The sequence below is a fragment of the Lotus japonicus genome, chromosome 3 (assembly GCF_012489685.1).
Source record: "Lotus japonicus ecotype B-129 chromosome 3, LjGifu_v1.2".
Lineage (NCBI taxonomy): Eukaryota > Viridiplantae > Streptophyta > Magnoliopsida > Fabales > Fabaceae > Lotus > Lotus japonicus.
The window spans coordinates 28,846,969-28,861,907 of NC_080043.1; the positions used below are offsets into that span (position 1 = coordinate 28,846,969).

The following is a 14,939-nucleotide window of genomic DNA, read 5'->3' on the forward strand; positions in this document are numbered from 1 at the left end:
AACTGTTGCTGTTTTGCTGAATTGTTGTTGTTTAACTATTTTGTCCTAATTTCATGAGCAGTTGTTGTTTAACTTCATTTAAAGAACTAGAATTGCTGAATTGTTCTAGTTCTTTTAGGCTATTATGTTTTCTCTTTTGCTGGGACCTTGGATGTTTAACTCACTTGAGAGAGTGTGTTCTCAAGATCTTTTTTTATTTTAATAAATTTTCATTAAAAAAATATGTATATTCAAGTCAAATTCGTGTGAAAAAAAAAAAAAAAAACTGGTTGAGCATTCACATCGGTTTTCAGTCTAACTATCGGTTTTTTGTCTAACCGATGTGAAAAGTATACATATTTCACATCGGTTGGATGACAGAACCGATGTGAAAAGTGTACATTTCACATCAGTTGGCTGATTGAACCGATGTGAAAAGTGTACATTTCACATCAGTTGGTTGACTTAACCGATGTGAAAGGTATATTTTTCACATCGGTTATAAACCCGATGTGAAAAGGTTAGGAGATACCACATCAACATTGTTTACATCGGATAAAAACCGATGTTAAAACTCAAAAATACCCGATGTGAAAACTAGTTTTTCTAGTAGTGTGTAGTTGGAAGAGACTTCGTAAATGAGTTTGCTAAATTATCAATTGAACGAATTTGTTGAATGTCTATGTCACAATTCTTTTGTAGATCATGAGTGAAAAAGAGCTTTGGTGATATGTGCTTTGTTCTATCTCCCTTGATGTATCCTTCTTTTATTTGAGCAATGCATGCAGTATTATCTTTATATATAGTTGTTGGCGGCAACTTTTCAGGGGACAAACCACAAGTATCAAGTACGCATTGAATCACTTAAATCCTTTAGGGAGTTTCATATGGATGTCAGTATCAAGTGATCCATACAAATAAGTTGTAACAACATCCATCAAACGCAAATCGAGCTTACTGCCAGACTAATTAAGGATCGAAAGTAGTTGCATCCATCATAGGTGAGTATGATTCTTCAAAATCAATCTCAGGCCTTTGTGAGAAACCTTGGGCAATAAGTATTGCCTTATATCGGACAATATCATCATTTTCATTTCTTTTCCATACAAAAACCCATTTATATCCAACTGGGTTTACACCCTCAGGTGTACGGGCAACAGGCCCAAAACTTTTACACTTCTCAAGCGATTTTAACTCGGCCTCGATTGCGTCTTTCCATTTTTGCCAATAATTTCTTTGTTTGCATTCATTAATAGATTTTGGTTCATGATCCTCATTATCGTTTATTATATCTAGTGTCGTGCTATGTGCAAAACTGTCATCAACGTTGACTTTGCTTCGGTCCCATCTTACTTTATTCACGATATAATTAATTGAAATCTCATCATTTTCAATAATTTCAGGTACCTGAGTTTCTTCTGAAACTATATTTTTAATTATGTCTTGCTGCTCTTCTGTAGATAACGGAAATCTACCAACCGAATGCCAGAGGGAAATCCATTATGATCGATTAATTGGCCAATTAGGATTTCACTTTGCATTCTCAAAGAATCAACGGATTAAAACAAAGACTAAAAGGGATGGCCAAGATTTGATTCTCTATTCAATAATTAACAAAATTACAGAAATATCCATACAAAAAATTTCAACCATGTGTAATGATGTATTGAATTCCTGTTTAGCCCTCCGAGCTGCCAAAACTTCTCTTTTATATATACTAGGAAGGATGGTACCCGTGCGATGCACGGGAGGCTTCATCTGTGGTTTTTTTTTTTAGTTTATGCCTAACCAAAAGTTATAGCAACTAACCGCGCGTACGTTCATAGATAGGGGAAACATCTTCAATATTAGTGAGCTTTATTTCGAACAACTTTCGAATACTTCATAATTATTCTCATAGAGATTGCTCATGAACAGTAAAAGTAAGAAGGAAATCATGGAAAAACGATAGAGGAGAACGACGGCTACAGGAAATTCGTTCCCTTCTTTAAACGATAATCCATTAAAGGGAGGTACAGGAAGGACAATACAACTGTGAGAATAGCATGTAATAGGTACGGGAGGATGGGTTGGAGCTATGACATTTTCGCTGTTGGGATGAGCGTTTAAGGCGATCACGACAGAAAATGGTGGGATGGGATTCTGACGTTCACAACTTGAAAACATAGGTGTACGAAACCCCTACAATCGACTAAGGGCTAGCATTAGCTACGGGGACAAAAAAAAAAGTGCCCCATGAACAATGAGATTAGGACTTTCAATTAAGGTTATGAGACAAAACAAAAAGATCACATGACTAATAAAAGGTTAATGTTTGTCATGGGAGACCGGAAAAAAAAAAGATCACATGACTGATATTAAAATGAATATCTAAGCTTAAGTGAAAACCAAACCAAACTACTACCTTCGGTCCTATTTATAAAATCCGAAAAACTAATTCACACGGGTTAAGAAATATAGTTAAAGTAGTTAATTGCATAAATTTTGTTCTCAATTAATATTGAACTTTCGAAATTGTCCTTAACTCGTTTTTCTTATTTTCTGTGTGTTAGTAATGCTTAGGAGAGTAGAAAGAAAGAGAAAATTCAATTAAATAATACTCTTATCATAAAATAATTGCGGCACCACAAACTGCAAGTTGATTCTTATAAAAATGATCAAAGTAAGACTCTTATTTAGTTCTTATAAATAAAATCATACGTACTAAGTAATGAAGTTTTGATAAGAAAATGAATAGCATAACATGCAACTTATAATGTAGCATTAGTCTCAAATCGCAATAATGAACTATATAGTCAATTGTTAACTATATATCTGAACACACTTTAACTCCTTAGTTTAAGAAGTTTGTGCCGGAGAATATTTCGTTACATCAAAATAATCAAGGTTATACTCGCGCGATGCACATAGTAACATTTTATTATTTATTAAAATGAATTAAATAAGTTACACATTTTACTCATTTTAATTGTTATTTTTACTACTATAATTTAAAATTTTAATATGTAAATATTACATATATATATATTTAAAAGTGTTATTATAATTATTTTTACTACTCATTTTAATTGTAAGATTTTTAAAGTGTTATTATAATTATTTTATAATAACATTATTATTTTTAGTTTATGCCTCAAGACTCAACTTACATTGATGATAAAAAGCTTACATTAATAAGATTTTTTTGGTAATGTACCGAAATATAAATAATATTATTTATCTATTAGATATGTTATTTGACAATAGAGATTTAAAATTAGTCTCTTAATACAAATAAAAAACACCGGATTAAACTCATGCAATGTATCTGCAATTTTTCAATTTTTGAATTTGGAGTTTTTTTTTTATCAGCCAAGCCAGCAAACTCATCAGAAATCCCTCACCCTTGATGTCCCTCATGCCAAACAAATGGTATATCATACTTCCGATGTGAGTATGAACCAAGAGCAATCATCATTTCTACATAACAATAATATCGAAGAGTAAAATGAACAACATACAAAGTGAAAATCGAAAGGTAATCTCCTTATCTTCACTTAAACGCCAAACTTAAAAATTAAACCGAACCAGCATCATATGGGGAGCAAGAGGGACATGTAGGATAAAGCAATACCATCATATTTAGAGTAGCTATCAGGGTGAATTGAACATCATAAAGTGGACAAAAAACACATATATTGAACTGAGGAGCAAAAAACACATATATTGAACTGAGGAGTAAAGATCAAAACTTTTTTAAAGAAAAGCAAAGAAAACATCAGAACTTTGCTTTCAATTCATTATGTCAGTAGAAATGAATATACTATAACAGATAATATGTTTGAATGAAAAAAATTAAACATAGTATTTTTTTTCCTTTTCTTTTTGGGTGCCCTTTGAGGTCTTGTCTTGCCAAGAATTATATATAAATACCTTAAAGTGTAGTGCAAACTTTGAAGTGGATCTTCAGATTCTGCTTGAATCCCTGCCAAATATGAATCTCCTTGTCCAGTCAGATACCACCAAAGCTCTTGTACTCCAGCTGACTTGTTTGCTGCATGTTGTGGGAATCGTTAGAGGATGAAAACATAGTACCATTATTAAACCTCTAAAATACAGTTTATAGGGAATAGAATAATACTTTGTGTATACTGAATACCAGAGCCACCGACTACTATGGCCAATTGAAATCCAATCTCCTGGAAGTTGAGCTGCAGTCTATTCTCCTCCCAGAGGAGAATGTTTCCCAAAATGCTTGTACCTTTCACTAATTAAAAAAACATTAGGCAATGAAAATTTTGAATCATTGGATGTGAGCTCGATTGAATACGCTTTGGAAAGTATGAAAACAGGAAAATAACATATCTTATGACACTTTTGTTGAAGTAGCAAGTTGCACATACCTGACGGGATGAAACCAATGGCGTCCTATACCCCTGAACCTAAGAGTGCCTTCAGGATACTTCTCTCACAACTCCATTCGATTGAAACAGTCAGCAAGTTATGTGCCTTGTTGAGAAACTACATAGAATGATTCAAAGTTGGAATCGACCACCAAAGCATAAGTAATATGACAAAGTTTTATAGTCTATGTTTGATATATGTTGGCACTGAAGACGTTAGAACTCACTTCAAAGTCAAAAACAAAAAGAATGAAACTCTTCTTAGGACTAAGATGAAAGTTAGTTCACGTTATTAAGTTGTTATCTAAACACACTATAATAGTTAATGAGTGCATGTCATCTTCATCGCCGATCATGATATGATTTTTCATATTAGCCCTTATGATGACCAGGATTTAGTAGTGATTTTAGGGTCATTTCTTTGCTAGTTTTGAATCTTTTCGTGTGTCTCATGTAGTGTTTCATGCATTCTCATTCATTTTTACTTTTATTTGTGCATTTGCATTAGTTTAGTAATTTCATAGCTTTTAGGGGCTTTTATTGCATTTTAGGAAAGATTGGGAGTCTTAGGTAATTTCCACTTGTCTTGGAGCCTTTGTGCTAATAACCCTTTAAGTTTCTTGATATTTTTCCTTGAGCTTTGATAAGAATAAGCAGGTGAAAACTGAAGAAAAGGGAAAGTCAAGAGGCTTGGAGTCATGAAGAAGGCATTAAAGTGGAGTTAAAATGAAGTTTAAGGGGTTTTTGGGCGAGCACGGGCGCTCAGGCGCCCCTGTCTGGCGCCTGAGCGCCAGCTAAACAGTAGGTGTTTTCTGCCAGCATCTGATGTTGGCGCTTGAGCGCCCTGGTCTGGCGCTTGAGCGCCCTGATGGTTTTCTTTTGTAATCTTTGATACACATTCCATTTTTACATAAGTTTAGAAGGAGAGGAACATCTAGGAGAGTGAGAGAAGGCTTCCAAGCTTGTAATTCAGGTTCTTAGCCTCTTGCCATGCTTGGCTAATCTCTCTTCTTATGCTTTGGTTTTCATGTAAGACTTTTCATATTTGAGTGATAATCTTAAGTTCTTTCCCACATGATCTTCTTCTTTCCTTGAATCCCATTCTCTGAATTCCAATCTAAGCTTGTATGCATGCTTGCTTTATGCTTTTCTATAATCAGAACGGAAGTTTGTTATAGATTAGGGAACCGATTTGGGATTACCCCTTCTATCTTGGCTACTAGGAATAGAGGAAGGGTTGGGGTTTGTTGGCCTGAAATTGCATGATATAAAACCTCATATAAATGACTAAGTACACAAGGAATTGGGCTTAGCTTTTAGTATGGGAGAATTGCTTATGTGAGGAATCAATAAGTGAGTAATTAGGCTATAGCATCAAGGAGAGATCCATGAGAACATGTGCTTAGAATGATGTGCTTAAATTGACTAGTTGAGCAAGAACCCAAAGCATGTTCTTTTCTGAGTTTTTATTTATTTTATCTTTGCTACTTCGACATATCTTTGATTCAATAAAACAAACCTTCATACTCAAGACTTGAACTGAATTTTGTCACTCACAATCCCTGTGGTTCGATAATTAAAACCGGGTGGATTCGTACACTTGCGGATTTACCAACACCTTACATTGAAAAAACATGAACAAAGGTCCTCACTTGGGCTTCTTTAAGTAAACTTAATCCTCTATCTATCTTTTTGTAGTCACATACTTATATTACCCTCAAATATAGGTCTAAGACTTTAATACATATTTCTTTAGTGCAGGGGTTAATATGAAAAACCATGTCAAGGTCACAGATGAAAATAGAGGTTTCCTAAGTCGGTAATTGAAAAATACATAGCAGTTGCAGGTACATAGCATTAATGTGCACGTACCTGAGCGGTTGCAGGAAGATTTTTCATCTGGGAATGTACTTTGGAAAGTGCTTCTTTGAAGTACTCAATGTCTACTGTAAGAGAGCTTTCCTGATATTTGATTAGCAATGTAGCCAAATCTTTCTTTTGGTTCTCCTTTAAATAAATCCCTACTTGTGGGTACCTCTCAATAATGTCACCAACAACGTCTTGATATTCTTTCATATCCAACGTCCCAAAATTGTCCTTGTCTGCCTTGCTAAATATGACAGATATATCTTCTTGGTAAAACCATGGCAGACAATAGGAGAACACACATGTTACCCTGAAATTCAGCAGAGAACTGCTGTCCAAATTGTGTTTCTAAAATGCTCGTGATTTCTTGTAAAAATAGCAGAGAACTGCTATCCAAATTGTGCTGCTAAAATGCTCGTGATTTTTGTAAAAATAGCACGTCATTTATGGCTAGTACTATTTTCACTTTTCATTCCATAATCATATTTTAGTCTAAGTGTATATATGGTTTGGCATTGGTACAAACGCAAATGTAATTTCAAGTATCTCAATGTGTCAATGGAGAAGTTAAAACTTGTCACGTTAGTTTAACGTAGATAAAAAATGTAAGATTTAGCCACATTGAGTTCAATGAAAACACAAACACACACTAAATGAAAATGAAAGAACATTGGTTATAACAGAGAGAAGGCGATTGATAGATTCATAAAGATAAATTGCATGTTTGGAACTACAATTGATTCAAAATCAAAATATATTTTGGAGAAAAGCTTCTAGTTGTCAGTAGGTTGAGGTGTTTTTATTATTAGGTTGAGAGAAACATAGTGACTCATAATCACCGAAAAGCACAAACCATTACATCCAATCATCAAGCACTGTTATTAAACTCAATATGAAATAGTATGTATATTCCTAAGCATGAAGAACTTGTGTAAAAATTTACATTAATATATATAAATTTAGTTTTCAGCACTTTTAATTTCACTTTGAGACTGTATGTTTTTTTTTAATAGTATTATTTATAGATAACAAAATGACAGCATGTACACTGCTTTTTTTAAGAACAAAATAATAAATTAGAAGAGCACAATATAAAGAAAAGAATAAAAAGGTAGCATGTTCCTAAGTATATATAGAAGATTGTCTATATCAGGATGAATATGAGCATCGTTGATAGGTATGTAGCTCCTAACTAAAGTTTAAATGTCATATATCTACAGGAAAGTGAGAAACACAACGGGGCAAAAATAGAAAGGCAGAGAAAAATTAAGTCAAGAAGCCTACTTATAGCATTTTCCTATGTATCAAACTACACAACAAAAAATTGTATCCTATATATCTTAAACAAACCAAAAAGACTATTCTAACCAATCTTCAACTTACAAAGTAACTTTTATCATCCCAAGATGTTTTTGTGTGATCTTTACTCTTTCTGAAACAGTAAATCATACATTAGAGGTAAATTGATTATAGTTTTATTTCATTTAGATTCAAATACACAATTCAGATGGAGTCAAAAGGCTCACGCTATCAATTTTTAGAATCCTGTGCTGAATGCAGATGTGTTCTCTTCCAGCATGTGTTTCTGCAAATATAGTGAATATAGCTAAAAATTTAGATCTATTTAATTGATCAATACAAAGTTATGTCCACCAAAAAAGCAGGGTTCACACATGAGCTTTTAGTGTTATCAATACAAAAATGTAAGCTCAAAGAATGAGACAACACATTAAATGGGTTGTTGAGTAGATGCCCCTATGTACCAAGCTACCAAGGAGAAGCCATCAATTTTTCAAATAGTGGAGTTCTTAAGTTGAAATATCCATTAGATATAAATTTTAGAGTCATAATACAGCTATCAGGAATAAAATCTAAGATCCAAATATCTTCAATTTGAACAATTCAGAAATGGAAGTAAACAGAGAAATCATAAATCATGATTTCCCATTAAGCAAACTAAAATGATCAAGTACATAGAAGGTGGAGTAAAAGAACTAAATATAATTTAAAATCAAGTATATGAAAATTAATAAATTGGTAAATACCAATGAAAAGTTCACTCATTCTACTTTCAATGTGAAAAGCAGCAAAGATCAGCAAATAACATTTTCTTCAAGTGAGAAGTCCACCCTTAGGAATGACCACCCAACCTAAAATCACTCTTTATATAAATTTTTCCCACCTACTCTTCTACCCTTTCTTCTTTTAATATTTTATTCCAACAAAAGTTAAACCTCAAAATATTAGGAACCATGGGAGGCAAACAAAATGTTTAGTAAGCGTATTCATGTTCTCTAAAGTAATGATCTTATATAAAGACATGGAATAAAATGGTACATAACATGAGGTGTCACTTCTCCTATTCTAAAATTTGGTTTCTCTACATGCCATGTTCTCCCATTCTCTTTGTAACATAGTTGGAAACTAATTTAGGATTTCATAGTTGGATATATCAATATAATACAAACCTTTCAAGCAATATGGTATGATCGTTGAGTTCTCCAACAGACTATTAAGCTAAATATAATTTTTATTCATCAAAGTATTGTTCTTATAGCACCACTTCATGGTAATTAAAGCCAATTTAAGACAGCAAGTGAAACAAAGGATTATTTCTTTGTATCTTATAACTGATAAGATGAAAATCAAAGCATCTATACAAAATATAAATCAGAAAACCAATAAAAAAGTGTAGCGAAATCATACCTTAAGGAAAACTAATATAAAGATATAGATTATGTAGAAAGGCTAAGAGGTGCCTAAAGTTTGGTAGTCTTTTTCTTTGTGAATCTACCATTATAGATTAGTTGTGTCCTTATAATTTTTTTGGTGAAGCAGAAAAATTATTATTGGTATTATAATGAAGGTTGCTCTCTCAAGTTGGAAGGTAAGATACGACCACCATCCAAAGCCACTTTATAAACATAAATCTCAAAAAACAAATGTAGAAAAAATCGGTGCTAACACAGGCAAATAGTGCTTAATTAGCAATTTTGACCCTTTAGTTGTTTTTACTGGCTCTCACATTTGATCATTCCTAGAATAGCTTAGAATTTCCCTTTTATTTTTATTTTTTCTTTAGTTAGTTCTCTTCCTAGTAGATTATGTTGCTTTTACTTAGAACTCCTGAACTCTCCACAAACCCAAGTCAATAATGAATTCATAATGTAAATTAAATTCACAAAAAAAATGTGAAAGGTCGAGGAAGGAGAAACCTGGATCAAGAAAGCAACTGATTCTATCTCTGGTAGAAGTTTGTTCCTACTTCTTTTCATCTTCACTGCTCTATGATGGCATCCACTCCATAGTCCATATACCCTGGTAACCAAATCACTCGAACTCCCTTGAATGCTCCGTCTCATAAATTGACTTCTTTAAAGCAATCAATCTCACACTCTGCAAACATAAACAAAGAAATTAATAATGATAAACAATCTCACTAACCTGTGTTTATATAACAGATGAGATATGCTACCATCATGGAGCATTCATAAAACAGGAAATAGAAGAATTTGAAACAGAGTTAGGGAAATGCTAAGCTTTTGAAGTGACTGTTGAAAAATTAACTGGATTACAATTGTGTATATTGGAAGTAATCAAACCTGTCCTTAGTCCATGCATATTTTCCTAATCCTTTCAGAAACTGAAATTTAGGGAAAGGAACAACCTTTCAGAAGTATATTACCAAAATAATTGAAAATCACATTTTAAATAGAAAAATGAGAGACAAAATGTAGCTTACCATTGGGCATGTACCTCAAAGGAGTTTTCCTTCATTTTAAACCCCAAAAACCTGTGAGCAAATGATCTTGTATGAAAACAATAACAGCACAAAAGAAATCTAAAGAAAGGAGTTCCTTCTCCTACCTCAGGAATTTAGAAAGTCACGAAACAAACTTAAACTTATAACAGAAGCATGAACATCATCATATTCCTAAATTTAGTTCAGGGAAAATGAGAATAGATTACAAAAAAGGGAACAGATTATTCTAGCTTTAATACCGATTTAGTAGAAAGCTTTAAATAATGGGGGGAAAATTACAAATCTCTGATGGCTATGCATGAGAATGGAATATAGAGCTGGAGGGAACTGAAAAATACATACTCATGCTCCATCACAGTCACCCACAGAAGAGGAACTGAAGAGGTGAATCAAACTCGACACCTTCAGAAGAGATGGTAGAACGAAACTGAAACCGTGATTAATGGAACATAGCGAATGGGGTTTTAGGAGAGGTGGTCGCAGAGTTTTGGCTTCCTCCGGCGCAGCTTTATGAAACATGGAATCTGGGCAAGAAGTTGATGGGGAGTAAACTTGGGTGAAAATGAACAACGGGGTGGTATTCAGTGGTGGAGGCAGGAATTTAAAAAGGGGGGACTAAGACTTAAAGGGAGCTTTTTACAAATAGTTGGTGTGCATAATTTTTATCACGTTTTTTTACAAGCAAAACACAAGCACTGCAAATCCAATCTCATATAATCAGACCAATTAAGCAACAAAATCATAACATATGATTAAATGTTTTGGAAATAACCAGAAAAAGGATGTTTGAGATTAATTCATATCAAGAAGTCATCTACATTCCCTGCTGTTTATCTGATAAACATATCAAGCTTAATCCATATGATAGATTGAGAATACTTTCCAGTTTCTGTAGTCATGCTTCTCATGCTCAATGCTCCATCACCAGGTCAGAACATTATCTCTAGCTTGCTTTGTCGGTATACATGTAACCGCGTAGCTTTCTTACCTCTTCTGATGACTCCGCTAGTAAATGATGCACATAAAGGCAGATTGCAGAGGCACTGCAACATAATAATCAAGCAATGCTGATATTTAGTGTGCTTTGAAACTCTACAAGTTTCCACATTGGAAAAGTAATTTTGGCAGAAACAAAAGGAGTAAGTAGCCTTTTGTAAAATGAGTGATGATTTTAGGAGGTACACATCAACCGATATATATATATATATATATATATATCTGCAAAAAAACACAAATCCAAATTCAGGATCACCAACGTTAGATCCCATACAATTACCCAAATAGAATCTCCGCACAAGGTGAACCAATAGAACACAATCAACAAAAAAAATGAAAAAATAAACCTCTTCTAAGCCTTTCTCAATTTCTCAATCTAACTAATCACCAACACAATCCATCCAAAAGAAAAAAGTGAAAAGATTCAAAATTTCACAACAAACCAGATACCGATATAGGGATGGATGATCATCTATAAACCTCAAAAGAAAGAGTAATTCCAACAATTTGCCTCACCTACCCACCAACAGAGAACCAAAAAAGGAAAGATTTTTGGGCATACCCAGATGATTCAAGATTGTTCTATCCAAGAACATACAATAGGGGTACAGTACCCAAAGTGTGAGGAAAGTGATGTGAATGCTTAGAGAGAGAGGTTCTAACCGCTAGAGAAAGAAAGAATAACTGAAGGTTATTTCACAAATGAGTCAAGAGTCCCTTACAATTGGTAACCGGTCCCCTATTTATAGCTATGGAGTTGGGCTTGGCACCTCTAATGTACCTTAATGGGCCAGTTGGGCCTCGGAGAGGGAGGCCCAAGTCTCAGGGGCGTTCCTCGCCTGAGGCCAGCGCTCCTCGCCTGAGGCCAGCGCTCCTGGGCAGGGGACCCTGGGGTCTCCCCCAGTCCACAAGTCCACAAGACACCGAGCTCGAAGCATGAGAGCTAAGTGTGTCTTTAAGCAGGAAAACTAGGGCGAAGGCCATAAGAAATTATTCAACGCTAAAACCTAAAGTCTAAAAACGAAGATCAATGGCCAACATGGCTCGGCGAGTAAAGCTTTTAAAATCTACATCTCAAACTTTTGTTGTGCTCCTCTTCCCCGGGCGGTCTGAGCCCACAAGTGAGCTTGTGGTGATGGCATTTGGTTCGCTCGCCTCACCATAGTTATGCACGTGTTCCGACTTGCGATGTTTTGACATGTGTCGAGCCTACGCCACGCGTCGCGCCCTGAAATGGTGCTAGGGTCAGCGAATCCACTGAATCTCAACTGTTATCTTTGAAGCGTCCCTTCGAATCATGGTAGAGCCTGACAATTTGAATTTAAACTAATCAGCTTCAACCGTTGTAATTTTCTTTTAATGTGTTGCCCCCGCTTTCCGAAATCCACGTCACATTCTCTTGAGCAATCATCCTACCTTTGTCATGATAGGGCACGATTCCCCAACCGTTATCACCCCCATCCTTTAAATTCTCCTCCTCCTCGTCATCCAACGTTTTCTGTCAACTGCCTCCATACTCACTTCTGATTCTCATTCCAGTTTCCTTTGCCGACCCTGCGAACTCATCGTCCCGGATCTCCCCGCTCCTCTCCTCGCTGCCTTTTCCTGGTTAGTTTTCATCTTTCCCTTTTTCTTCTACTTTTATGATGTCCTCAGCAGGGTCCCTTTCCTCCACTGAGGAGATCAAAGCTCATCGTTTGGCGACCTTCGCCACTCTCCCCTTCCCTATCTCAGAAGCTCCTGATCAAGAGGTCCTTGATCAACCATCAGAACTGTCGACCAGCGGATCTATTTCAGATCTTGCTCGTAGGGCTGGCGGGCTTTGCTACTCCTCGTCATTAGAGGACCTTCTTCGCACCACTGGATGCCGGGAACTAGACCGCCCTTGGCAACACCGTGAGCTTAATGACCCCTAATATTCTCATTTCTTCTTCGTGTACGAATTCCTGTTTCTTGACCTGGGCATTAAACTTCCCTTCTCACCCTTTCTTACCCAAATGCTGTGCGATGTCAACGTTTCTCCTTGCCAACTTCATCCTTGCTCCTGGGCCTATCTGCAGTGCTTTGAGATTCTTTGCCATAGTGTTGATGTAGCGCCTTCCTCTGCCCTTTTTTCTTTCTTCTTTGAGGTAGACTCTCAATCCTGGGGGACTCACGGTTGGGTCATTCTGGTGCCCCGTCCGGGCCGAGAACGGTTTGCCCCTCATCAGGTTGGCTCTGAATCTTATTTGGCCCGCCGGTACTTCCGGGTTGTCGTCCACCCTGCTTATCCCTCGTTGTTCACGCAGAGAGAGGAAAAGCCCCTTTTCCGTTTTACTGGACACTGCGCCCCAAGCCCTTATCTGATTCCCCCAAAATGTCTTCTTCTTCAAGATAAAGTTTCACTCTTGGAGTCTTATCCCAGCTCCCTCTTTTTAGTTGTGCCGAACTGCTTGGCGCTCCCCCAGGATCCAAGTTGTTCCCTCGATTAGGTTTTCTTCTTCCTCCTTTCATCGCCCCCCCCCCCCCCCTCTCTTTGCTGTCGAGCTTTGTATCACTAATGGCCTTTCTTTGTTGTTTTTTTAAGGGAAAATGAAGTTCTCTACTGTTGAACTGTTGGAGGCTTTCCTCTCCGGGAACGCCAAGGCCCCTTCTCCAACCTGTGCCAGAGAGAAAAGGCAAAACTCGCCGCCGGACGACGGCTCTTCCAAAAAGAAGAAATTAAGCGAGCCAGACTCCCAGGTTTCTTCCTTGAATACTGCGGGCGAAGGGGAAGTTGTTCCCGCCCTCTCTGCTTCTATTGGTGTGCATGACTCCTCCCTGCCTTATTAGCGCGGCGAGGCGAACACTTCTTCGGCCGAGGATTTTCCTTGCCCACTGGCTCGGACGAAGGCCCAGCCTTCGCCATCTTTTGTTCGCCCTCCTTCCCCCGTCCAGGTGACTCATGATTCATCTACCCCTAACTCTTCAAAGGCTGGCGACGGAAAAGGACATCCCTCTTCGAGCCGCCCAAAGGATCCCTCCAGCGGTTCTGCCTCCGACCCCTTCTCCTTCTTGCTTTCTCACCCCTACCTTGAGAAACTGAGGGAAGTTCTCCGCCAGAACCCGCAAGACGTCTCTCAAGAGGCCGTGTCAAACCTTCTCTGTGCCGGCTGTTTGTTCGCCCAGGTGGCCGGGCGGGCACGACCCCTCACTGGGATTGCGGAGCTTCCCCAGGAGGTGGAGAAACTGCACGCTACTAACCTTCAAGCCAACGAGACCTGTTCCAAACTGTCCAACCAGCTGGCTTGTGAGGTGGAAAAGTCCAAGAAGATGCAGAAAGCACTTGCAGAGGCGAAACTTGCTCAAGCTGCGGCGGACGAAAAGGAGGAGTAGCTTGAGGCTCAGATTGAAGGACTCCGCAAGGACCTTAGCGCCAAGGAAGCCACCGTTGCTTCCCAGGAGAAAGATCATTCTCCTAAGGACAAGGAGATTGTTGATTTGCGCAAGAGATTGGCAGATAAGGGCAAGACGCTCTCTGATGCCCAGTTTGATCTGGAGTCCAAATGCAAGCTCTTGGCGAAGAAAGATGCTCAGGCCCTCGCCTTGGAGGAGAAGATAAGGAGTGAAGCTGCTTACGCGGTGGCTAACGAGCGTATTTGCGATTTCCTGATCGCCAAAGCTCAAGTCAAGCACCTCCATCCTTCCATCAACCTCAACTCTATGGGGGTTTTCAAGAAGATTACCCCCGCCGGGTTGGAGGGTTCCGAAGATCCACCAGAGGTTGCCTGTGTTGACCTGGGAGATGTTGTGGAACAAGAGGAAAAAGATAAATAGATAGATATAATGTTTTCCTGCTTCGGATTATTGTAATGTCAGTACTTCTTTGTTTTGTTTGCATTTTACCTTAAGTTAGTTAATTCAACTTTTACTTCCTTATGTTTTATGCATGCTTTAGCGCTTTCTGATTTTTCTCTCTCGCACCCCCCATAGTT

General features: G+C 37.3%; 1 long non-coding RNA gene across 1 annotated transcript; it reads right to left on the reverse strand.

The window, feature by feature from the left end:
- Positions 1 to 9,440: 9,440 nt before the first annotated feature.
- On the reverse strand, positions 9,441 to 10,072 carry LOC130742660 (uncharacterized). Its single transcript, XR_009021240.1, has 3 exons — positions 9,970 to 10,072; positions 9,830 to 9,870; positions 9,441 to 9,623 (listed from the first exon to the last, which is right to left on the reverse strand). It is a non-coding gene; the product is annotated as an uncharacterized LOC130742660 (long non-coding RNA).
- Between the last annotated feature and the right edge of the window lie 4,867 nt (positions 10,073 to 14,939).